Raw genomic sequence first — 22,841 nt, forward strand, 5'->3', positions numbered from 1 at the left:
GTCCCTGTTCAGAACAAGTCCCCCCTTCCCCTCCCCCAGCCCCTGGCACCCACCCTCCTACTTCCTGTCCCTGTGAACGTGACTCCTCTGGACATCTCAGATAGGTGGAACCATGCAGTATTTGTTGGCCTGTGACCGGCTTATTTCATTCAGCACAATGGCCTCCAGGTTCATCCAGAATGGCCTTCCTTTTGAAGACTGAGTAATAGTTCATTGTGTGGAGAGACCACACATTTTGCTGATCCATTCGTTCGTGGATGGACACCTGGGTTGTGTCCACCCTTTTCTGTTGTGGATGGTGCTGCCGTGAACATAGGTGTGTGAATATCTGTTTGCGTCTCTGCCTTCAGTTCTTAGCCAGGCATTCCTGAAGGCTTGGGTCTGAACCTAGTGCAGAGTTACTTCCAGCACGTTCTGTTGGTTAAAACAGGTCTTGGGGTCAGACTAGATTCTAAGGACCGGGACTCCACAAGGCTGTAGCTCATTGGGTCCTCCACAGAAACCATCTGCCACGACCCCTCTGGGGAAAGATCTTTGCAGGAGAGGCAGGTGGACCTGCTCGCACACACGCCTCCAAGGCCCGATTCCCCTCTCGGATGCCTCCGAATGCCCGGATGCCTGTGGCCCCGGCTTCCAGAGGCGAGGTTCCGTCGTCGGCGAAGCTCAAGCCAGAGCCCTGCTGTCCCCTCCCTTGGGGGGGCTGCAGCGCTCGCTGTCTGTTTTGTATCGCTAATGGCTGTGCCTCTTATTATATAATCTGTTATTCTGTGCCGCACCAGGCCCTGGTTACTTGTCAAAAGTTTCTAGAAGCCAGCTGTATCAGCTCCAGGCAACTGGGGGTGCTGCCTGTCCCTCATAGTATTAGTCACTCTGTACTTAGCTAAATTTAACTTTTTATCATCCAAATGATATTTTTGTGGGCTTGGAATTTTACATAATGCTACCAACTGCTGCAGGCTAAGAATTTCTCCTTTGTGTTGTGAGTGTGCATGTGTGTGTGCGTGTGTGTGTGCGTGCTGGTTTTCTCCCCCATGAACTTTTGCACGCCCAAGGAAACGTTCTTCAGTTTCCCTTCCCTGTTCTGCCTTCCCAGGCCCTGGGTTTCTTCTCAGGCTCTGCTTTGCCTTTTGCCAGCTGGGAGGAAAGTTGTTCCTAACAGCTTTCTGATGGCCCTGCTAATGCTTCCTTCCTTACTCGAGGGCTCTCCACTTTGGAGGTCTCTGAGGGTTTCCCTGCTGATTCCGACAGTCTGGGATTCAGAGAAGGAAGCTCAGCTCCAGAGTAGAGAGTGTCTGTTGAGAAAGCAGAGAGAAGGGTCCGGAAGGGAGGGTGGGGGTGGGGGCGGTGGGGGTGGAAAGGGACAAGAAGTAAGAAATCCAGTGACTTGTCCAAGGTGTGGGGTCCAAGATGCAGGCGATTCCTTTGTGCCTGTGGGAGAGACTCACCTGTTCTGTCACCACTGGGAGAAGTCAGGGCTGCGGGGGGTGGGGGTGGGGGGTGTGTGGAGCTGGGAGATCTGGCATCCCCTTGGGGAGGGGCTCCAGAGCTCTGACTTCCCTGAGCACCCGCCACTCAGAAATGGTAGCATGCTGGGCCCTTACCCAGGGGTCTCATGCGGTCCACACGTAACTGTGCAAGCCTCCATTTTCCAGATGGGAAAACTGAGGATCAGATCAGGGGGTGAGCACTTTGCTGTGTGCCAGGCATGGCACCTACACTCGCATCCTGTAGCTCACCGGCTCTTGGCAGAGGTCTGTGAAGTAGGGGCCCGTGTCAGGGCTCTCTTACAGACAAGGAAGCTGAGTCCCAGGGAGATTAAGCACACTGCTTAAGTTGCTTGAGGAGAGGCCACAACTGAGAGGCCACCCCAGACCTGCCCTCAGCCGTGACACCCAGCCGTGTCACCTCTTCATTGCTCAGCGGCCTCAGATGGGACTCGCACTGGGCCCTGGGCTCTTCCCAAAGCCTATGAGGCTGACTCCAGCCTCACCTGGTCTCCAGGTTTCCTGTAAGCAATCTTTAAGTACGGGTGTGTGTGTGTGTGTGTGTGTGTGTACGTACATACAGGCTGCTTCTGGGAGAATCTACCTGGACTGGGATTGGCTTCTTGAGCAGGGGAATCCTGTTCCGGGAAACAGGGACAAGGCTGAAACTCAGGCTCACCTTGCACCCTTTTTATGTTTTCAAAAATATAGATGTAATGCTTGTTTTAAATTATTTTATCAACAAGTTAGGAACTCCTGGGTAGAGACCCCAAAGAATTAAACACAGCTGCGCACAAAAGCTTGTGTGTGATCGCTCACGGCAGCAGTTCTATTCACAATAGCCCCAAACGCGGTGTGTTCATACAGAGGAATATTATTCGGCCACAAAAAGGAATGAGGCGCTGACACCCACTACTACACGGATGAACCCTGCAAACGTGATGCCAAGCGAGAGAAGCCAGACGCAGAAGGCCACATAGGACGCGCCCGCTTCTATGAAACGCCCAGAACAGGCAAATCCGTAGAGACAGAAGCAGGGCGGCATTTACCAGGGACTGGGGGAGGGGGAACGGAGAGTGACCGGTGGTAACGGGTGTGGGTCTCTCTTTGGGGTCGAAGGAAACGTTCTGGAAGTGGGTAGCGCTCAGGGCCGCGCAGCTTTGTGAATGTGCTCAATGCCGCCGAATCGTGCGCTTCGGGAGGGTGAATGCATGGCATGCAAATTATATCTCAGTAAAGCAAAAAATCAGAAGCCATGTCTCAGGGTGGAGTCAGACGCCCCAGCGTGTGCCAGCGACCTGTGCGGCGTGCTGCGGCCCCACTGCCATTTGCATCTGTCCGCGTCTGCACGTTTTTCGCCGCCTGCTTCACGGTCTCCATGTCAACGGGGGTTGGAAACCACAGTGTTTAACTTCAGTTCTACCACCCACTCGTTTGGAACTTATGCTTTCAACCAGGGCCAGCCTGAGACACGCAGACGTCTGGGCAAGCTCGTAATTTGGCACCCCAGCAAACCGGTATTCTTTAAGTGTTTGTTTGACATTTATTTAGTGGGATGAGGAGAGACTGATAGCCTATTAATAGAAGTTGGGTAGAGAAACAGATTCACTTACTAATTCACGTCCACTGACCGAAATCAGGCAGGGATCTGAAAAATTTTCAGGAAAGCGGTTCTGACTCCTCCAAAAGGTGGGTTTTATTATTTTTTTTTCCCTTGCCGTTTTTCAAATTACTCAGGATGTATATTGAAGATTTAAATCTTGTTTTTTACCTTCATTTATTTATTTTGAGAGAGACAGAGAGCAAGTGGACGAGGGGCAGAGGGAAGAAGAGAGAGAGAGAGAGAGAGAGAGAGGGGGGGGGGGGGAGGGAGGGAGAATCCCAAGCGGGCTCTGCACTGTCAGCTCAGAGCCTGACACGGGGCTCGAACCCACAAACAGTGAGATCATGACCTGAGCTGAAACCCAAGAGTCGGATGCTTAACCCACTGAGCCACCCAGGTGCTCCCTGAAGATTTAGATTTGCTCTGTGAAGGAGAAGATCTAGTCTGTAAGGTGATGAGTGTAGTTGATTATACTGTATCGTATGATTGAAGTTTGCTAAGAGGATAGAATGTTCTCCCCACACCCGCCCCCAAAAAGGGTTGCTGTGGGAGGGGATGGATGTGTGAATTAACTCCATGGGGAGGAATCCTCTGCAGTATGTCAAACATCACCTCGTACACTTAAAAAATTTTTTTTAATGTTTATTTATTGAGAGAGAGAGAAAGAGCGAGAGAGACAGCATAAGCAGGGGAGGAGCAGAGAGAGAGGGAGACACAGAATCGGAAGCAGGCTCCAGGCTCTGAGCTGTCAGCACAGAGCCCGACACGGGGCTCGAACTCACAAACCGTGATATCATGACCTGAGCCGAAGTCAGACGTTTAACCGACTGAGCCACCCAGGCGCCCATCCTCGTTCACTTTAAATATATCACCGTTTTGTCAGTTGTATCTCAGTAAAACCGGGGAGAAAAACTTTAAAGGCACAGAACGTCTTCTTTTTCTTCCTGATGATCAACAACTCACCACCAGCATATTAATGGATTCCGGAACCCCGCCTCCCTGGGACCACAGCCACAGGTGTGCACGGACCATGCACGCGACAGCTCTCAGCCACGAGGCTTGTGTTTTACTTTGACTTCTGACCTTCCCGAAGGGAGAGGGCTGATTTGCTTTTTGCCTTTTGTGCGAGGGGTCATGGGAGGAGACCTGAGTCACCTAGCAGCATCTTCTGTTTAATCCCCGTGATGCTTTCCTGCCTCCCGCCACCCACCCCTAGAGGTTCCCCCAAGGAGCTGACCGGCTCCTTAGGCTGATCCTGCATTCACTTTTTGGACTTCAAATGCTTTCTCTTTTTTTGAGTCGGAAAAATGATCTCCCCGCGGTGCACCTCTCTGTAAGGAGCCTGCGCTTCTCTCTCGCAGCCCCTGCCGGTCTCATTCTGCCGGCTGTGAGTCACAGCTGACCTTCTCACCCACAAGAGGCGTCACGGTGGCGTGGAGAGGGGCCAGCCTCCAAAATCTGGCTTGCCATTGACTGTTGTGTTGCTATGGCAAACTTCTGCCCTCTCAGTGGGCTTCCTTACCTCTGAGGCTCACGGCTGACCTCACACGGGGTGAGGTGAGTTTGGAGGTTTTGTGATGGCCGCTAAGAAACAGAACGGAGAGACCACATGGAGGCAGGGCGTGTGTGCGGTGAGCTGTGGAATTTGGTGCAATGGAGAGGAGAGAAGCTGGAGGGCCCGGAACCTGGGAACCCTGAGATGTGTTGTTCGTTCGGGATCCGGCGTGCATATGGGGGTGTATGTGCGGCCATGGACAGGAGTGGCAGGTGCAGGGCCAAGACGGAGGCTCACCCCTGCAGGCCCAGCCCAAAGAGGGCTTTTCAGAGTTGGCCGAGCCTCCTCCGGGAGTGTGGGCCCGCACCGCTTCGGGTGGGCGTGTGAAAAGCTGGTCTCCGCTGCTTGCAGCCACACCTCCCACTGCTGTGCTGTCCCCAGTTAGATTCTCTCCCTCCTCTGAACTCTTACTGCCTGTGCCCTCATTCGGCAGTTTATCGCTTCTGCTGTCCCGAGCCACCACAAAATGCCCCTTACTTTACCTTTACCTTTGTCGAGGATACTAGCCCCTTGCGGGCACAGGCTGGTGACCCCAGAGCCGCCAGCGCCTGGCCTCAGCCCTTGGCGTGAGGTTATTCCGGACCTGGGGGGATTGGTTCCTGAAGAACCATGGCTTCTACGGCCCACGCAGGGGGTGGGGTGGGGAGGGTGCCTTCCGGTCATGGTCAGGGGAAGGCCTCCCGGCTGCTGCCCACTTCCTGGGCTCAGTATGGGGTCTGGCAGGCGTGTCAGACAAACAAGGATAGGTTGAGGTTGAGCTGCAGGTGTGGGGCCACGGCAGGAGCCCCGGGTTGGGTGGCGGCTTTAGCAGTGCCTGTGGATTTTCTGACGTCTCGTAGTCTGATTGTACCCGGGACTCCCCCAAAATCCATTTCTCCACCTTTTCCGTTTTGTTGTCAGTGCTCATCTCTGGCCTTTGGATATCTGGCAGAGGTGGGTCTCCAGTTACACACCGCCCAACTGCAGGGACTTGATGGGAAGGAGAGAATTATCTGCATCACCCCATGACGCTGCTCGTGACCCCGCCCCGGGCACCAGGATGCTCGAGGCTGGTGGCCAAGAAGCCCAGGCTGCCGTTCCCCCCTCTCTTCCACTTGCCTCCCCTCTGCAGCCTGGGGTCCTGCAGTCCCAAAATTTGATAGGTGAGGAATCTCAGGTTTGACGCCGAGAGCTCTGAGCCGGGCTTCTGAGATAAGAAAGCTCGCGTGTGTGCAGGGGGGTGTGGGGTTCTGATTGTCTCCCTAAGCAGAGGGAGCTCTGGGCAGTGCCGGGTGCATCAGCCTCCGTGATTGAAAGGACTGGGCCCCTTTGTCGAGAGAAGACTCCTTCAGCCCAGCGTCCCCTGTCCTGTCCCCTAGGCACAGCTAAATTTCTGGTCTTTGGCGTTGCTCAGGATGAGGCCAGGCCCTGTGGGTTTCCTGGTGAGTTTCCCAGGCGCCTCACCTCCTCCCCGACTGGGCTTCTCCCTGCAGGATGCTGACTCGTGCTTCCTGGTCCCCGACACTCTTCCGTGTGCCTAGTGAATCGTCCCTCCTCCTGCAGCAGGACGTCGAGGGAGCCTTCTGACGCAGACCCACAGGTAAGGACCGCCCACTGGCTTTGGAGTTTGGGGGAGCTGGGGCTCGCTTGCTATTTCCTCTTTCTTAAACATCTGACTTTATCTGATTAATGGGGTAGATTGTATTAATCGATCCTGCTTCTTGCAAATATTGATTGCTCACTAAGTAGGTAGGACTGATGTTCTGTCTGTGGTTCCTTTAGATGCCAGATATGATACAACCCCCCTCTGGTGGCCCTTGTGACTCTCCACTGTACAGGGCACCCTGAGGGACTTCTCTTCTCTTCTCTTGGACCCCCTGTCCCAGCCTGGGCTCCCCACCCCCAGGAAATACGGCAGGACAGGAGTTTCAGGATTCCTCGGCCTTGGCAGAGGGCAGGGGCTGGGCACTGCCTCTCGGCGTTTCCCATAAGCTGTGATTGGCGACATGGGAAAAACCTTGTGTGTGTATTCACGTAGACATTTGCCTAGATGAGAAACCGAGCAGGGGCTGTGGCGTGTCTGAGGTCCTCTCTGGAGTCAGTGGTAGCCCCAGGACTAGGGGTGGAGTCTCCCTGTGCTTAGTTCTTTCTCTCCTTCTGCCCTGGATCCTCCTGGGCTTCTGGTCCATCCAATTCCATTTCCTGTCCCCGGGTCTCTGGCACAGGCCTCTGTCCGTCCCTTTTTGTCCTGCCAAGGCCTTCGGTGGGTAGAGCAGGTAAAGTGGTGTGCCTTTTCTAAACTCCAACAAACGCTTCTCGCTGGACACTATTCAGCTAAACACGCTGTGAACACACTGGCCCTGCTAAGCACACAGGGTCCATTATGACCCCGTTTTCCACGAGGAAGCTGAGGCTCAGAGATGGCAAGTGTCTGGCTCAAGGTCACCTAGCAAGTCAGTGGTGGGCTTGGGATTGGACCCCAAGTCTAGACCCTGAAGCACATGACATGGTTTTGCAAATATGGCATGACTTCCCCAAAAGATGGGGTTCAGACTGTGCCCTTCCTTGCGGTCTGGCTCCACGTCAGTCCCTTGCCTCCCCTGGGCCTCTGCTCCTTGCGGCGGAACAGGGCAGGGCAGACAAGGCCTCAGCTGTGTCCCCCTCACTCCTGGGTTTCCATGTTGGCACCGCAGGCTGTTTTCTCTGTAACTGCTCATTCTTTCCAGTTGCTGTAAAAAGGCCTCCAAGTGCTAAGAAGGGAGAGTGCTCTGTTGTATTTTTGTTTTGTTGTCTTGTGTTAATCCACTGTGTGAGAGTCTCGGAATCTCAGCTGCCAGGGTGGGTTTGGGGGAGGGCTGGCAGGGGAACGCAGGCCTGACCCTGAGCCTCCCCGAGGTCGCTCATCATCCTGCTGTGTCCTGCTGGCCTGCGGGGCCCTGGCGAGCCCTTCTCTGCCTGTGAGGCCTGAGCTCTGACGACAGCTTCTTTGCTTCCTGTTTCCTTTTCTACCAGAAGGCAGTTCTTTTTCCTTCCTTACAACTGCATTCCCCACGTACATGGTTTTAGAGATGGTGGCCTTGTGGCCACCTGATCTGGGAGGGGAGACCCACTTAACCCCAAGAGTTCTCAAGGATTCCTGTGCTTTACTCGTTTATCCCGTGAATAGTTATTGCGTCCTTCATTCATATAGACCAGGTACTGTTCTAGGTATTGGGCGCACAGCTGTGAACAGAGAGATGGGAGTCCTGCCCGCGTGGAGTTAGGCTCTCGTGCTTCAGGAACACTCCCTGCCCTACGGTCTCACCTCTGCTCTTTGCACAGGGGAAGATCGTGGTTGCCCCTACCCACCTCTGAACTCCCCCTGGGAGTTTGTGGCCCTGACAGGCGTCAGGACCCCTGGGCCCTGGCTAGCAGGAGTGTGTGTGGGGGGGTGATGGGTATCGGCAGGCAGCCCTTCCCCAGTGGCTGAGAATGTGAAATCCCCTCCTCATCCCCACAATGGGGTGAGGAAGGAAAGGGCTTAAGGAACAGGGTCTATTTTTAGAGGAGCTCTTGCTCCAAAGGAACAGGAGCCCTTCCTTCCAGAAGGTGGGGGTGGGGTGGGTGCAGGGCAGGGGGCTGCTGGAGTTGTTTTCTCCGCTCAGCCTGCCTGTGTTCTTCATCTGCTTGACTTGGATGCAGGGCCGTCCGCAGAGAGGGTTTGCCTGAAAGAGGCAGGGGCGGGGGGGGGGGGGGGGGTCCCAGCTGGGGGACAGCATCTGCCCTCAGGCACCCACCCAACCCGGGGCAAAGCTGAAGACGTTTGCCATGAGCTGAGCCCGTGGGCAGAGCTTCTAGCATTTGACCTTAACCTCCTCGGGTGGGGGCCTGGGGTGGGGGAGGGTCCGCAGGCACAGGTTCAGGGTCCTCACTTCCTTCCTGACTCCCCACACTCGCAGGGAGGGGCGCTTCCTGCCATTGTCTCTGTGAGGCCTCAGCAAGGTCACTGTCTCCTGAGGAGGAAGAGAGCGGATGTCACCAGCAGGACCTCAGCCCACAGCAGCACTGACACACATGTTTTGTCCCTGCCACCCGTGCTGGCCTCCCAGCCTCCCTATAGCCCAGGACACAGACCGCAGGCAGGGTAGGGGCTCTTCTCCTTCACCTGCAGAAGCTTAACCCTGCCCGGAGCCACCCTAGCGGCTGTCCCCTCAGGGTTTAGGTCGGTGACGATCCGTGGCTGCAGCCAGCTCGCCTGGGCACAGAGAGGCAGGAGCTTGAGGTCAGGAGGCAGGGCCGTGGGACGCCGTGTTGTGTCCTAGAGCAAGGATGCTTCCCGCTTCCCGTGTTCCTTTGCTGTCCCCCCACAGTGCTTGGGAGAGAACTGGGTGAGATCTGAGTCCCCCTCCTGTCCCCTCCTGACTTCCCTCCGCCATATTTCTTTTTCTTTTGTGGTCCCTTGACACGCAGCCAGCCCTGCCCGGGACCTGGGCCGGAACGTGGAGGGGCTTTCAGCAGAGAGATCGCAGGAGCCTCCCTGCCCACCTACGGCCTCTCTGCTCTTCCTCAGCTCAGGGGCCTCTGGGAAGCCATTCCCTGGCTTTGCCCGCTGACTAGGTGGTTCGCGTCTTCCCGAGAGCATACTTTGTTTTCATCCAGGTGGCAGAAATGCGTTCCTCCGGCTGCGTGTCGGGTCCCTGCTCCTGGTCACCTGGGGAGGTTTGCACAGGTGCACCGTGGCTCTCAGAGAGCCAGGCTGCAGTGCACTCGGCTCTCACACTCGAGGGTCGGCAGAGCCAGGGTGAGAAGCCGGCTCAGCCTCCCTCAGGGCGCGTGAGGCCAGGCTGTGGCCCTGTCTCAGCCTCCGTGGTCCCGGCCGGGGCTCCCCCGGAGTTCTGCCCGCAGGCTCTCGGCACTGGCGGCACCCCCCTTCTGGCTGCCTTCTGTTCCCTCTTTCTCCATCTCTGACTTCACTCGGTTTTGAGGATGGGCCCACTGCTTGAGTTTCTTGCTCTTCCCCACGTGGTCGTGCACTGACAGACGCCATGTTTATAAGGAGGCGTCTGGAAGCACTTGCTTATGAACTGACCCTCAGACCCACCGGGACCAGGTCCAGTCAGTGTTCTCTGGGTCATTTCCGTGCTTTGTTCCTCCCCACGTTTCCTGAGCCGCAGACCTGCCTGGAACAATCACTTTGATTCCTGGAGACAGTGTCCAGAGCTTGGGATTCTCAGAGGGACTCCTGAGATGATGCCATTCAAGCTGGAGGTTGTGTGGCCCCAGACTGTTCATTTTAACAGCACGATGGAACCTGCAGATGATCGAAATGTATTCATCCAATGCATTGTAGTCATATGTTCATTCAATATTTAGTGAGTACCCACGATTCTGAGAGCTGGGTATAAAGGAATAATAAAACATTTAAAATGCTGGCCCTCCTGGGCTTATAGTCTAGTGTGGGTATACATACAGTAAACAAATAATGCAGTAAACTATGTAAGACTGACAGATGGGGATCAATGCTTAATTAATGCTAAATGAATGACAAGGCTTCTCAGGACAGTTAAGCAAAGGCCTAAAGGCGGCGAAGGAGAAAAAGCCAAGAGGTTATCTGGAGGAGGAGCATCCAGGCAGAGGAGACAGCCTGTCCAAAGGCTCTGAGGCAGGAGCTTGTCCGGGATGTTCTTGAAACTGGAGAGAAGGAGGGAGGGGAAGGGGCTGGAGAAGAAATGAAAGCCCACATGCAGCAGGTCTTTGGAGGTCTTATTGAGACTTTGACTTTGAGCTAGATATGGTGCTGCTGAGGAGTTTGTGCCCAGGAGGGCCAGGCTCCCACTGAGCTTTAAAAGGATGGTTTCTGGCTATTGTGCTGGGAATGGACTGGATGGGGTGGAGGGAGGAAGAGGGGAGGCCAACGGGGAGACAGTTACAAGGGCCCGAGGTGGCAGGCCCTGGACCAGAGGGGCTGCGATGGAGGTAGTGAGGGACTTGGGCTCCAGGCATGTCTTAAACGTAGGGCCTCAAGGAATCTCTGAGGGAACCAGGCAAGCCCTGTGGTGTGGACTTTTAGAAAACAGGTTCTCACAGACTTGGAAGGACTCAGGAGGTCAGCTTTTTTTGCTTAACCTCTGGGGAAACTGAGGACCGGTGAAGGAAGTCACTGCCCAGAGTCACAATGCAAGCTGGTTAGTGGCAGAGCCAAGACTCAGGCTTCCAGCCCCAAGTCCAGTGTTTTTGTAGCTGAACTGATGGACAGCTCTGGGCGGGGGACGTGCAGGGGTTTGAGGGCTCAGGGGAGGACTGGCTGCGAACCCTGCTGCTGAGTGTGGGGTCCTGGCAGACTGCACCGGCAGGCAGGAATTCAGGGCTCTGAAAGCTGAGAGTTCTGGGTGCTCTGGGCCTTGAACGGCTCTCTCTGGGATGGTGTTTTGACTTGGTCGGACAGAGTTGGTTGGCCATGTCTGAGCTCTGGGGCAGATCAGTTGGTGCTCCCGTGCACTTTATTAACACTTTATTGAGCGGGGCGCCTGGGTGGCGCAGTCGGTTAAGCGTCCGACTTCAGCCAGGTCACGATCTCACGGTCCGTGAGTTCGAGCCCCGCGTCGGGCTCTGGGCTGATGGCTCAGAGCCTGGAGCCTGTTCTGATTCTGTGTCTCCCTCTCTCTCTGCCCCTCCCCCGTTCATGCTCTGTCTCTCTCTGTCCTAAAAATAAATAAACGTTGAAAAAAAAAATTAAAAAAACAACAACACTTTATTGAGCTTCTTCCAAGTGCCAGGCCAGAGATAAGATGTACTTGCTCTCGAGGCGCTAACAGTTCAGGGGAGACAGACAGGTGAACCCACATGCCCCTGGGACAGTGGCAAGCTGTCCACACTGGGGGGATTTCTATCCACGGTCAGGCCGGGCACTGAGCAGATTCTTCAATACCCAGACGCCCCAGAGAACACAAGTCAGAGGCCGTCGGTACACCAAGGGGGTCAGGCTAAATCCACAGTCCATCTCTTGTAACAGAGGGGGCAACGAGAGTCGGTGGGGGCTGGGGTCTCAATGCCCTACAGCTGTGTCACCTAGAACAGGTTTCACTTACACTGTGACGACCCAGTGGCACCCTGAACTTGATTATACTCCCTGGGAGGCAACCTTGAATTTCATCGCTGGGACTTCCTGTGTGCCTCTCTGTGAATAGGGCTGGTGACTTATTTTTAGCTTGCGAGCCTGCTCTAATGATGAACTTTAAGTCACTTGTGACCTTCGCGATGCAGAACAAGGCCTGTGAAGTTCCCGGCTCTGCTCAGGGGGGTCTGGGCGTTGTCTTTAGACTCCCCAGCATGAAGGTAAAGACAGATTTTGCTTTGGCTCTCTTTGGTGAAGCTGAAACTATAGGCCCAAGGAGGGAAACCCAGTTTGATTTTTCTTTCGGCCTTTTAACTTGACCTGTCCCCATCACAGTAAATGTACCATCGAGGAATGACAGCTTGGAAATTGCTTCCATTGATTGATTTTCAGCTGTCTCCAGAAACAGTTCTCATTGCCCTGTGCTCTGGTTAGCGCCCTGTGACCACGGGTAACAAGAGTGTGGTGCCCGGAAGTGGGAGATCCGGCCACATGCTGAAGAGAGGCGTGAGCCCCAGTGGGCTGGGTGTCCAGCCAGCCTCCGTCCTTCTGTTGGTGTCGTCCTCAGAGGCCAGAGGAGGTGCGAGGACAGCAAGGAAACCAGGCACAAGCTCTTGAGTCCCTTCCTTCCCTACTGTGGGCTGCAGCCTGCCTCTGGGCCTGTCTGCCCTGGGCTGACATGGCTCGACAGGGGATTTCATTCCTGTGGTGCTTCTCATGTGTAGACCCCTTGTCCAGGACAACTGAGGTTGGGTGCTGTGCCCACAGATCGGTGGTGGGCTTCAGGATTCACGCCTCCCCTCTGGGCTCAGTCTCCCTGAGAAAAGGGGGTTTGTCGGCTTGTTCTCATCGAGCAGCTTTCTGGGAGGTGGGTTCCCAGATGGGAGGCATGGCCTTAGGTTGGGCCGTCATTTATCTCACGTGTATTAAATACCTTCTGTGTGCCTGAGCTGTGCTATGTGCCAGAGGTAAAAATGAATCCAAGTTGTGCTTTGACGGGGAGAACCATGTCTCCCCTCTTCCCTCTAGATGAGCTTTACCCTTCTAGGCCACGCACTTTGAGTACTAAAGCCATCGGCTCATGCTGTTTCCTGTGCCTTTCCCCCTTCTCCGTCTGGTAAACTCCTGTGCGTCCTTCAAAGCCCAACCAAAATGCCCCCTTTTCAAGTTACAGATACTCTTGGGAAATATGGTGCACTCGCTCCCCGGTGCTTTGCTGTGAATGAATTTATTAAGTGGAACCAAGTGGGCGAGGATGAGATAAGACGGCATCTCAGCAGGAGGGACATCTCTTACAGCATGAGTTGCCCCAGGGCCAGCCCATCCCATGACCGGCTCTCTACTCCTGCCACAAGGGGATATCTGAGGTCAGGGACATGTTTTCTTTTTTTTTTTTTAATTTTTTTTTTCAACGTTTATTTATTTTTGGGACAGAGAGAGACAGAGCATGAACGGGGGAAGGGCAGAGAGAGAGGGAGACACAGAATCGGAAACAGGCTCCAGGCTCCGAGCCATCAGCCCAGAGCCCGACGCGGGGCTCGAACTCACAGACCGCAAGATCGTGACCTGGCTGAAGTCAGACGCTCAACCGACTGCGCCACCCAGGCGCCCCAAGGGACATGTTTTCTTCAACCACTAAAGCATTTCACAAAGATGGCCTAGATTTGAAAGGACTGACGGGAGGAAAGAAAGCAAATGAGAAAGCCAGTGTAGAGCATCTCACATGGTGCCTGGCACTTAGTAGGTGCTTAATACACACAAGTTCCTTGCCTAACACAAACAAGCAGAGTTGACTATAGATCCCAGGGCTTACAGCTGCCTAGGGACCGGTAGCTGTGCCCCTAGTTGGCAGAACTCTCTGATCCAGATCTGTGTGGGGCTCGGAGCACATGAGCGAATGGTTCCTTCTGTCTGTGAGGTCAGGAAAGGCTCCTGGGGCTGGGGACCCTTGGAGCTGTGGAGGCAGAGTGTGAAGGAGGGTGTTTAAGGATGCACCTGCCCCAGATGAGACGGCCTGAGTCCCCTCTTTTACACAAGAATGGCCCATGCCGTGCCAGCTCCTAAGCTCTGTGTATGACACAGGAAGCTGGGGACAGGCCTGGCTGGGGACGTGAACAGCCAGCGGAATGCCACAGTGTGGCCACCAAGCCTGCCCAGCCTGCCCCCGCCCTAGGCAGGAGGGACTCCCCCTGCTCTGTCTCCCCGAGCATGCTGGGCTTGTACGCTTCTGGTTTTGTACTGCTTGGTGATTTTTTAGCAAGCAGCTGGACCGAAATATAATTTATGGAGCATACAATTCCCCCATTTAAAGTGTACAATTCAATGATATTTCATATATTCACAGACTTACGCAACCATCAGAGATTTTTGGAACATTTTTATCACTCCAAAAAGAAACCCGTACTCCTTTGCTGTCACTCCCCTTCCCCCACCCCCTGGCAGCCACTAATCTGCTTTCTGTCCCTGTGGATTTGCCTGTTCGGGACATTTCGTGTAATGGGATCGTACACTATTTGGCCTTGAGTGACCAGCTTCTTTCACTCAGCATCATCTTTCAGGATTTATCCGTGCTTCGCTTCTATTTTTGGCTATTACAAATAACGCTGCTGTGAACATTCATGTACAAGCGTTTGTGTGGACTTCTGTTTCGTTCCTCCTGAGTATGTACTGGGGAGCGGAATTGCTGGGTCATATGGTAACTCAATCTTTAACATTTTGAGGAGCTGCAGGCTTTTCCAAAGCAGCTGTCCCATTTTACAGTGCACATTAAAAAAAACCTTTTTTAATGTTTATTTTTTAGAGAGAGAGAGAGAGAGAGAGAGAGAGAATGAGAACAAGTGGGGGAGGGGCAGAGAGGGAGACACAGAATCCAAGCAGGCTCCAGGCACTGAGCTGTCAGCACAGAGCGCAACTCAGGGCTTGAACTCACCCACCTCGAGATCATGACCTGAGCCGAAGTTGGACACTTAACTGACTGAGCCACCCAGGCCCCGCCCCCACATTTAAAAAAATACTGACAGACATGGAGAGTTGAGCCAGAATGGGCGAGGGCTCCTACTGGGAAGGAGGGAGAGGGTAGGTCTCCCAGGGGCTAAAGATCCATACTGGGTGGAGGTGTCAGGGACCAGCCCAGAGGCCCTGTCAGAGAACGCCCCACCCAGGCCACAGATACAGCCACAAGGATGCTGAGTGAGTCTCCTCAATCCCATTTGCTCAAAGGCTCTGCTCCTGAGATCTGTGATGGGGCCCAGCCCTTCTTAGTCTGACTCCATCTCACCAGCCTTGACCCTGCACTCCTACCACTGCCATTCCCCAGTCAGACCATGCACTTTGAGTACTAAATCATTGGCTCATGATACTCCCTGTGCCTTTCCCCCTTCTCTCCTGGTAAACTCCTATGCATCCTTCAGAGCCCAACCAAAATGCCCCCTCTTCAATGAAATCTTCCCCATCAGGCTGTCAGCTGGTGCCTTCTCTCTATTCCAGCTGCACTCTGTTCCTTCCTCTATTAATACATCAGGTGCTCAAATGAGTGCCTGTCCCCTATCCCAGAAGGTGACTTATTCCAGGATGCTGAAACTAAGGACCAGGAAAAGCCCACCGGTTCCCTTAAGGTGCCTGCTCTTCTTCCCTGCCCAGCCAGGCTGTCTCCGAACTGTCCTCCCTTCCAGGAGGTGGAAAGTGGCTGGGTAAGCTGGAGACCGTGCACATACTTCCACTGTGAGCTGAGCGCCTGTGTCCAGGTGGGAGGGGGCGAGGCGGGAGGGCGTGTCCCTGCAACCTTGGTGCATGGGTGACCTGCTTTTTTGTGAGCGCGTGTCCGGGAACCTGCAGAGCCCTCCTGCCCGCTCCCTTTGAGTCTCCGTTCTGCCTCTGAGCTGATTAACACGCTGACGTCCATCAGGAGATCACGTCACTTTTGGTCTCCCTGTAGCCCGGCAGCTGAGATGTATTGTTCCGTACTCGTCCACCGCACCACTACAGAGGGCCGTGGCCGGCAGGGAAAGAGGGATTATGTTGTTCCCATCTGGCTTCAGCTGCCTTGCCGGCCCATCCAGCTGTTCCCTGTTACCCACTGCCAAGCAGCAGATGCGGGGGGTGAGGTCAGCCTGGGAGCTGGGGACCTGCCCATCATCTTCACGTGAATGTCTTCAAGGCTATTTCTGGCTTCACCATTATCCCAACGGCTTCGGGGGATAAATATAGACACGGATTGAAAAGCCCCAGTGGCAGGCAAGCAGGCAGGCAGTACTGGAGAGTGTGCGGACGGGGTACTTGGCTATAAATAAGTCTGCTAGAACACCCCCCCAGCCACGCCGCCACCAGCCGTGTGTGGAAAGACAGATTTCCTTGCCGACTCCGTCCCAAAGCCCACGTGTGCCTGGGGGCCCCGGGGGGCAGAGGAGGGAGAGGGGAGGATGCAGGTGTGTCGGGACCTCGTGCAGATGGGCTGGTTGCTGGGAGTCGCTCCCCCGTAGCGCTCCTTAGAGTAGCTTGCAAAGGGGAATGGCCAGTGGCCCCCGCGGGAGTCCTAGGGACAGCTACGCGGAGGGACAGGATGTTGTGCTAAGAACCATGGTCTGGTTCAGCTCCTCTCCTCAGCTCCGTCTCCCCAAGGCCTGGTTCCTGTTGCAGGGCTGCCCGCAGACAAGGGCTGGGCCTTAGGTGGTTCTGGGGCCCCGGGCGGCAACGTGGCTTTCTCAAGCCTCATGCCTGTCTCCTCTTCTGCTTCCTCCCGGCCTGGATCCACCCTCCTGACAAGAGCACAGCTTTGTTTATCTTCTGCTTCCCCTGTCCTCACTGCTCAGTCGAGGGAGTGACCCTTGTTTAGGCTGGCGTTGCAGGGGAGGGGTCCAGTCGCTCCCCGGCCCTTTCCCTTCCTCTCTCTTGTCTTTCTTCCTGCCCATTTCCCCGCTGCCTCCTCCTGGGCGGGAGCAGGTAGCTGGGGCTGGCGTAGAGTGAGGAACAGGACACGTGCCCGAGAGCTACTTCTCATGGACGAGGAGAGTAGTCGGTAAGCTGGCTAGAATCCTGTGAGCTCCCCGTGAATAAAATATTGTTTCTGTGCAATCACCGAGCCAGGGAAGCGGCTTCCCGTGAGCCCGCTCACCCCCGGTGGCCTTAGCCAACAAAGGCTGAGAGCTGGAGTGTGCGAGAAGAGCCGGTGCGGGGAAGAAGTCACACTTGGTAACACTGCCTGCATAGACCCTGCCCGCGTGCTTGCTGCCTGCACATGGGGAGTGGGCAGCTGCTGCGTGGCGTGGGGGTGTGGCCAGGCCTGCAGAGGAGGAGGGGCTATGCCCCTGCCCCACGGTTATCCTAGAGATCCTAGAGCTGGTGGCTTTAACCCCGAGTGTGGGCAGGGATCTGACTCTCAGGAGCTCATTGGACCCTGGACGGGACAGGGTCTGCCCATGGTGGCGATGGTGCTACACGCCTGTGGGGATGGGGCAGGGAGCCCAGGGAGGAAGGTCTCGGGTGCCGGTACTTGCATTCACCCCATGCAATGCCAAGTTCACCCCACAGCTGAGGTGCGGTCGGCACAAGCGGGGAGGGCCTTCCCTGCAGAAGGAACAGCCTACGCAAAGGCATGGAGGCACGGTGGGTCCCACTGTGAGTCTGGTTAGGGGGTGTGCTGGGAGGCCAGGCAGGGTGGAGGGAAGGAGCCAGGTGTGTGGGTGGTCGTGTGCTGCTTAAGGAGCGTGGAAGTCCTCTTGAGAGCTGAGGGGAGCGTGGAGGGGCTTTTACCCCGGGAATGTCACGCTCTGATGCGGGTATCAGAAAAGGGCTTCATCTGGCTTCATGTGGATGACAGGTCGGAGGCGGGGGGAGGAGGGGGCAGGCTGATGGCAGCGTCCCGATATCTTGCTTTGTCGAGTGCATACCTGAAAGATTTTTTTTTGTTTTTAACTGAGCCTGTAAAACCGGGACGTACGCGTGTGGGTGCACGCCCGAGAAAGTGGGATTTCTCAAGATGGCAGTGCTGAGCTGCGGTCTGCAGACGCCCGGCGTGAAGCCACCGTCGGCTCCCCTTGTCACCAGAGGGGTGACTTTGTCCAGCAGGCTTGGCCCCCTGCCAGTGACCCGGGTCTGGAGCCAAGATAAGTGACCCCCAAGGGTCTCAGCCCTTGACCTGGGGTTCCCTGTAACCCCGAGTCAGCTGGCTATAAAGAGATGTCCACGTGTGGCTCTCAGCATCCTCTCCGCCTCTGCCACTGCTCTCCCCTCCTTACCCTAGTGCTGAGTGAGTCTAGCACCCCAAAAGAGAAGTATCTCTAAAGTGTTGTTTGACAAAAAGATAAACATGTTTGCTTAAGCGAGCCACAGGACCCAGAAGTTAATCTGGTCGTGTAAATATTTTCATGTATTTACGATTCTGCGGGTGTATTTTGATAGAAGAAAGGAGAGATTTGTGTGGCCCTGACCCTGCCTTCGGGGAGAGGGTGTGATGTTGACTCTGAGTACGTGAGTCAGAGGTCCCACGCTGCTCTGGAGCCCTGCTGTCTGTCTGCAGGGACCGAGAAGATCAGAGCCAGGACGCTCCCAAAGGCCATGCAAGGCCGGGCCTCCATTTCTCTGATGGGGCCAGGAAGGAAGTCGTTTCTCTCCTCAGCAACGCCTCTGACACAAAACGTGTGGGTCCTTCACGCCAAGCAGTTCTCCGGTTCTCCGTGGACACCAGCTGTGCGTCCTCTGTGTCCATTCCATTCTTACAATAGCGCCCCCCAGTTGGCACAGACCTCATGGGTTAAGGGCTCGGTCCCACAACTGCCTTCCATTTCAGATGCCTTTCAATCCCAAGTGACGGGTCCTGGGTTCCCCGCTCTTCTGTCCAATCTGACCACAAAGGCGGGCTTCCCATACACCCCTCTCTCCGCCTCCAGTTGAATCATTTGCTAGAATGGTTCGCAGAACTCAGGAAACGTTTGCTGATGTTTGGTGGTTTATTATAAAGGGTGTGATAAAGGACACAGATGAACAGCCAGATGAAGAGGCATGCAAGGTGAGGTCCGGAAGGCTCCCCACCTCAAGAGCTTCTGTCCCTGTGGATTCGGAGAGTGCCACCCTTCCAGATGTCAACCTGGAGGCTCTCTGAACCTATTGTTCAGGATTTTTATGCACAGATGATTACATCGTTGTCACTGTGGTTAGTTCAATCTCTAGCCCCTTCTCCCCTCCTGGGGGTAGGGGAAGGGGTGGGTAGGGGCTGGTCACTGGGGCTTCCTCTGGGGAGCTCAGCCTCCAGCTCATTAGCATACAGAAGACACTCTTGTCATTCAGGAAATCACAGGAGTTTTAGGAGCTCTGCGGAGGCCAGAAAAGGAAGCAAAGACCAAATATGTATTTTTTATTATATCACAAGATCATAGGGAAACTGATCCCCGAGGAGGCTGGGTGAAGGGACACCCAAGGGACGCAGCAGCAAGAGCCTGGGCTTTCCCAGGGCCGCACCCAGACCCACCGGGCCCTCTCGGGTCTGTCCTGGCACCTGTGGAAGGCACTTCCTTGCAGGCCCAGGAAGTTGGAAAGCTGAGGGCCCTTGCTTGGCCCTTGGGGACCCCCAGAGGTGCTCCTGGACCCTCTCTGTCTTGCCTTGTCCCCCGCCCTGTGGCCATCCAGCCCTTGCTGGTGGACCTGGCTCAGCCCTGCTCCCTCACCCACCTGCTTCCTGTTAGGCCTCCTGAGCCGAGCAGAGCAGGTGGTCTGTGCCCGGCTCTTGTGGCCTGGAAGGCAGGCCAGCGCTGGGCTCAGGTCCTGAGCCTTAGAGACAACCTGGATTTGGATTCTGCCAGGTGCTGTCACCCTGGGAGCCTTATCAGTCAGACTCTGCAAAACGGGAATGTCACCTCCTAGAGTTTGAGGGAGGGTGGAAGAAAGCGCATCCGGGCAGACGAGCTAACTAATGCGCGTTGGTTGCCTTACCTGCCCTTTTCAGCTGCCCTTTGAAGGAGATGGTGGTGGCACAGATGCAGAAGCGAGGCCCAGGGAAGTGCTCGGAGAGGCCTGAGCGGCTTCCCTGTGCCTCCTCAGCTCCGTTCCCCTGATGGGTCACCTGAGCTGAGATGGCCCCCTCGGGATGTAGGGTCGGCCTGGATTGGCAAGGCTGAAATGAGATAAGTGCTCCTGAAAGAAGTCACCTGGCTCCGTAGAAAGCTTGTAATGTGGGCAGAGGCAGCCGCCACATGTGGCGGGGTGAAACCTGGCCTGTTTGACAGTGTTTTGGGGTGCACTCGCCCCGACCAGGCTTTCAGGTCCTCCCCGTCTGCACTGGGCCAGCTGCAGCTCAGACCCCAGTCTCTGGCCGGGGTCGCAGGCTTTGTCCTTGAGATGACCAGGGGCCAACGGGGTTCGGCTCTGCCTCTGCCAACTCCGGATTCCTCACCGTGGACCCCGGTCTTCTCTGGCCACTGTCCCCCAGCTGGTGCTGGTGGGTGGGCGTTGGGGGAGGGGGGCTTGTCCAGGGTGTCTGGCCCCTGCCCCAGAATAATACACACTTTTCGCTCCTCTTGGCATCAGGCGTCACCACTGCTGTCTGTGGCTGCTGTTGGTTTAGCAGAGGTGAGAGAGGCACAGCCACCTGTAGTCAGACCCTGTTCGCCCACAAACCAGCTGGAGGTCAATGTGTTGTTGCCTTTGGTCTCAGGGTTGGGAACTTTAAAGATGGGGAGCAGCAGGGGCACCTGGGTGGCTCAGTCGGTTAAGCATCCGACTTTGGCTCAAATCATGATCTTGCGGTTCACAAGTTTGAGCCCCGTGTCAGGCTCTGCGCTGACAGCTCAGAGCCTGGAGCCTGCTTCGGATTCTGTGTCTCCCTCTCTCTTTCCCTCCCCCGCTCATTCTCTCTCTCTCTCTCTCTCTCTCTCTCTCTCCCTCTCTCTCCCTCTCTCTCTCTCTCTCTCAAAAATAAATAAACATTTAAAAAAAACTGGGAGCAGCCCAGGGCCAGGGCCACTACCGCCTGTTCTCCGGTTCCCGGGGGTGGGTGGGTGAGGAGAGCCGCGTCTCCTTGTTTTCCCTCCCAGTTCTGGCCCCGGAGGGACTGACGATCCCCTGAGCTGTGGTCACACTGGTGAGGGGGCTGCGGAGTGATGGACAGGGGGCAAGGCTTGGGGGCAGAGCGAGCCTCCACTTAAGAGCCTCTTCCATCAGTTGTTAACGAATACTAGTCTGACTTTTGCATGTTTTATTTTTATTTATTTACTTTCTTAAATATTTTTTTAATGTTTATTTTTGAGAGAGACAGAGAGCAAGCAGGGAAGGGGCAGAGAGGGGGACAGAGGATCCAAAGCAGATCTGAGCTGTCAGCAGAGAGCAGGACGCGGGGCTCAAACTCACAAACCATGAGATCACGACCTGAGCCGAAGTCGGATGCTCAACCGATTGAGCCACCCAGGGGCCCCATTTTTGCATATTTTAAATAATGGCTTTATGGAGATACAATTCACATCCCCTACAATTCACCCATTTAAAGTGTGCAAATTCAATGGTTTTTAGCACAATTGACCCTTGAACATCACAGGTTTGAACTGTCCACTTATACATCGATTTTTTTTCAATAGATTTGGGACAGGTCTGTAAATGTATTTCCTCTTCTGAATTTCTTAGTAATTTGTTTTTTCACTGGCTTCCTTTATTTTAAGAAGACAGTATTTATTAATACATAGAACATATACCAAATACGTGTTAATGGACTGTGATATCGGTCAGTCTTGTGGTCAACAGTAGGTTGTTAGTAATGTTTCTGGAGAGTCAAAAGTTATACACAGATCCTCAGTCACTCGGGGTGGGGGGAGCCCCATAAGCCCTGTGTTGTTCAAGGGGAACTGTATATTCCCGGATGTCTGTAATCATTGCCACGATGAGTTTTAGGACATTTTCATCACTCCTAGACACCTCCCCCTGTTGCTCCCTGAACCCCAGCCCCTGGCAGCCATTCATCTGTTTTCTGCCTCCATGGATTTGTCTGCTCCGGACATCTCATATAATGGAATCATACACTATGTGGCCTTTTGTGACTGGCTTCTTTCCCTGAGTGTCATATTTCCAAGTTTATTCATGTTGTAGCATGTGTTAGTGTTTCATTCTTTTTTATGGCAGAACAATGTCCATTGTATGGATGGACCACATTTTGGTTTTCCATTTTTATTTTTTATTTTTATTTATTTTTAATTTTTAAAAAAATTTTATTCATTTTTGAGAGATAGAGACAGACTGCAAGTGCGGGAGGGGCAGAGAGAGAGGGAGACACCGAATCCGAAGCAGGCTCTGGGCTCCGAGCTGTCAGCACAGAGCCTGGTGCTGGGCTTGAACCCACAGACCATGAGATCATGACCTGAGCCAGAGTTGGACGCTTAACCAACTGAGCCACCCAGGCGGCCCGATTTTTATTTTTCAAGAGAGAGAGTAAGAGCAAGCAAGGGATACGGGCAGAGGGGGAGAGGGGGAGAGGGGGAGAGAGAGAGAGAGAGAATCCTTTTTTTTTAATTTTTAAAAAACGTTTTATTTATTCTTGAGAGAGAGAGACAGAGCACAAACAGGAAAGGGGACAGAGTGAGAGAGGGACACAGAATCGGAAACAGGCTCCAGGCTCTGAGCTGTTAGCACAGAGCCCGACGAGGGGCTTGAACTCACAAGCTGTGAGGTCATGACCCAAGCTGAAGTTGGATGCTTTACCCACGGAGCTACCCAAGCACCCCAAGAATCCTTTTTTTTTTTAAGTTTATTTATTCATTTTGAGAGAAAGAGCCAGGGAGGGGCAGAGAGAGAGAGAGAGGATCCTAAGCAGGCTCCTGTCAGTTCAGAGCCCAACACGGGGCTCAAACCCACGAACCATGAGATCATGACCCAAGCTGAAATCAAGTCAGATGTTTAACCAACTGAGCCCCTCAGGTACTCTGAGAGAGAGAGAGGGAGAGAGAGGATCTTAAGCAGGCTCCATGGCCAGTGGAGAACTCGATCCCATGACCCTGGAATCATGACCTGAGCCAAAATCAAGAGTCAGACACTCAACCGACTGAGCCACCCAGGAGCCCCCCTTTTGCCATTATTAAAGGGTGATTTGCCATCTCAAGCAGAGTTCTGAGCTGCCGAGGGGATCGGGGGAACACTGAGTAGAGAATGTGAACA

General features: G+C 54.6%; 1 protein-coding gene across 12 annotated transcripts in view; it reads left to right on the forward strand.

Annotated features, from left to right (window-relative positions):
* Window positions 1–22,841, forward strand: part of PITPNM2 (phosphatidylinositol transfer protein membrane associated 2) — a 145,572-nt gene that overhangs the window by 27,934 nt on the left and 94,797 nt on the right. For 11 of the 12 annotated variants that reach the window (XM_043557431.1, XM_043557428.1, XM_043557434.1 and 8 more), the window contains exon 2: window positions 6,115–6,221. The gene's annotated coding sequence lies outside the window, so the exon portion shown is untranslated. Of the gene's footprint in view, window positions 1–6,114; window positions 6,222–16,340; window positions 16,729–22,841 lie in introns of those variants that run through there. The other variant, XM_043557430.1, reaches the window with a different exon arrangement.

The sequence above is a fragment of the Prionailurus bengalensis genome, chromosome D3 (genome assembly GCF_016509475.1).
Source record: "Prionailurus bengalensis isolate Pbe53 chromosome D3, Fcat_Pben_1.1_paternal_pri, whole genome shotgun sequence".
Lineage (NCBI taxonomy): Eukaryota > Metazoa > Chordata > Mammalia > Carnivora > Felidae > Prionailurus > Prionailurus bengalensis.